The 2,503-nt window shown below is 35.8% G+C and overlaps 1 long non-coding RNA gene across 1 annotated transcript in view; it reads right to left on the bottom strand.

Annotated features, from left to right (window-relative positions):
- Positions 1-308: 308 nt before the first annotated feature.
- Positions 309-2,503, bottom strand: part of LOC119310624 — a 3,633-nt gene continuing 1,438 nt past the window's right edge. Inside the window, exons 4-6 of the long non-coding RNA XR_005150730.1 lie at positions 1,785-1,856; positions 871-1,022; positions 309-738 (exon numbers count right to left, since the gene is read on the bottom strand). This is a non-coding gene — a long non-coding RNA (uncharacterized LOC119310624). The remainder of the gene's footprint in view (positions 739-870; positions 1,023-1,784; positions 1,857-2,503) is intronic.

Here is a 2,503-nt window from a genome sequence, read left to right as displayed (position 1 = left end):
CCTACAGAATGAAAACAATGCTAACTGGCATTTATACTAACTTTAACTACCAACTTCTCCTATCCTCATTTTTTGCTACCGATCCTATCCTATTTTTTTACTGGGAGCCCGTTGTCTATCCTTCTACAAATGAAAAAAACTTCTGGAGAAAATTACTGCAGGCACATTTTATTTTTCTTCAGATATTTGAGCTGCTAAATCTACAAATATTACGGTACAGGGGGAGTAGAAAATTGCAGGCAAATGCACAGTGCCAAATTATTAGCTTACACATAAAAATGATACAAAATGAACAAATAACTTCCCTTTCCAAATATCATGTCAATCATATCAACCAGAAGTTGAATGGATCAACTAATGAAAAGATGATGTTACATTGTTATTCACCTTGCTAGTGTTATGATGTCAATCAAATATAGTTTTCCACCTGGTGACGTTACCCTCAGTTTTATTTTACACGGCTGATAGCCCATTCAATCATTTGCTCCTCCCCTGTTGCTCTAATATTAAAGCTTCTCCTATACTTGTTATCCTCAGTTTTTTTTTACACGACTTGGCTTAAAAATATTGATATGATCTATAGCACAATGCGAACAAATATAGTGTGTTGTATATGAATATTTCAATCAAAGGATAGTCGAGGTCGTCTGCTCCATGGAGAATGATGGTCAGACTTCCATTCCTGATGATCCCCTTCTTCACCATTGCCACGAACATCCCATAGTCAATTTGAACATCCTAAGCAAATGTAGACATGATCAATTTGCATTTCAGATTTGTAGTAATTAGCGTAATAGTATAGACTAATCAACAGAGTTAATTGAAACTAATTAATTAATTTGAGATGGTGACTGCACTGAATAAACATACGCATGTTCTCATTGCCGATCTCCCTGATGATGTCGCGATACCGACGTCAGCTTGTATGTTGTACTCCCAGCACACCTCTTCCAGCAGGTCAACAGTGATACGCCCAGATCAAGCAAGAATAATGACACCCCAACTATTTCCATCGCCAACTCCTTAAAGAACGTGACGAATAACTAATCAATCATCAATAAAATTGGAAAATAAAACATGAACTTCTTACCCACCAATATTGATCTGATTTCTCATAATACAAGAGTTCACAGAAACTGAAGAAATTTCTAGGGGCAAGCTCACAATATGTAAATATTGGTACCCTTTTTTTTCTCTATGGTCCTAGAGCAAGAAATTTGGTATGTACAGAACAAACATGAACCGAAACCTGAGCATACAAGGGTGACTAATATTTAAAATAATAGCCGCAAAGAGATGGGCTTTACTAACTTGGCATACAAATTGCACAAGACTTGCTTTGTATGGACAGAAAGTTGGAAACACATCTTTTAGAAAGAGGCTTCTACACATATTTGAGAAACAACAATGTGCTTTGATTTTCAACTTGTTTTGCCAAGCACCACCACTAATTTAATAACATGCTAGTGTAGGCAAATAACCTCATGCCAGATTAATTGATGCGGTTAGACTACACATGTTGTCAGATTCATCAAAGTCATCATGAGCTTTTACTAAAATATTTGAAGCAGATTGCTACATGTAAGAGATTCATGGGAAAAGATTCGGACCAATGTGTTGAAACAACACTTGTTAGTTACAGTACATGATTCAGAGCTTTTATCCTAGCATGCTAACTACACATGGAATTTAATCACACAACAACATTCATTCCTTATAAAACTCGATAGGTTTTATTAAGACTTGTACAAATATACTTTTAGACATAAGGATCAGAAACTAACCTGTACAAATATACTTTTAGACAAATCTCGTTGCTTCCAAAGGCACGAACAAGATTACTGCATGCAAAAGTACTGCAAAAACAAGATTAATACAATTTAGTACAAGATTCTACTTTGCTTCATTGCGATCCTTAAAAAAACACTGTGGGCTGCCCCTTTTTGGTGAGTGGACCAGGGTGCAAAATAAGATGCAATGAATATTTCATGTAATATGCTATTGGAAGTTAATAACATAGCAAAGCAAAGCTTGAAACAGTTCATGTTGATGTGTTTATGTTTCCTACCAGCATTAAGCAATACATTTGGCAAAATTATGCTTTGTACCATGACGACATCAGACGAAAGATAATTAAATAGACCATATGAAAACTGCACCAAGTAACGCATGGCTTGTCTTTTGCATCAACATCTGAAGGTTGCCATCGTACGAAAACTAACAACTCTGCCCATAAAATGCAAACCAATCTGAAGTTGTGCTTTGCATGCACATACTTCGATAGACCATTAACCATGTATCTCCATAGAAATCAAGCATGCCTGATGCAAGCAAAAAAGTGACTCAACTCATCTTTCAAAGTTATTAATAGCCACCTTCTCATCCTTCAAATGCGCCTTATAGGAGCAGCAATACATAAAAATGAATAGATGCAAGTCAAGAACTGAATCCAGCACACAAGAATATCAGGTCTGCGCAATAATAATTTTTTTTTTGGAATTTT

Source organism: Triticum dicoccoides, chromosome 1B (assembly GCF_002162155.2).
Source record: "Triticum dicoccoides isolate Atlit2015 ecotype Zavitan chromosome 1B, WEW_v2.0, whole genome shotgun sequence".
NCBI classification, from domain to species: Eukaryota; Viridiplantae; Streptophyta; class Magnoliopsida; order Poales; family Poaceae; genus Triticum; species Triticum dicoccoides.
Note: the sequence above shows the minus strand (reverse complement) of the source record. Positions and strands in the feature narration are given on the sequence as shown.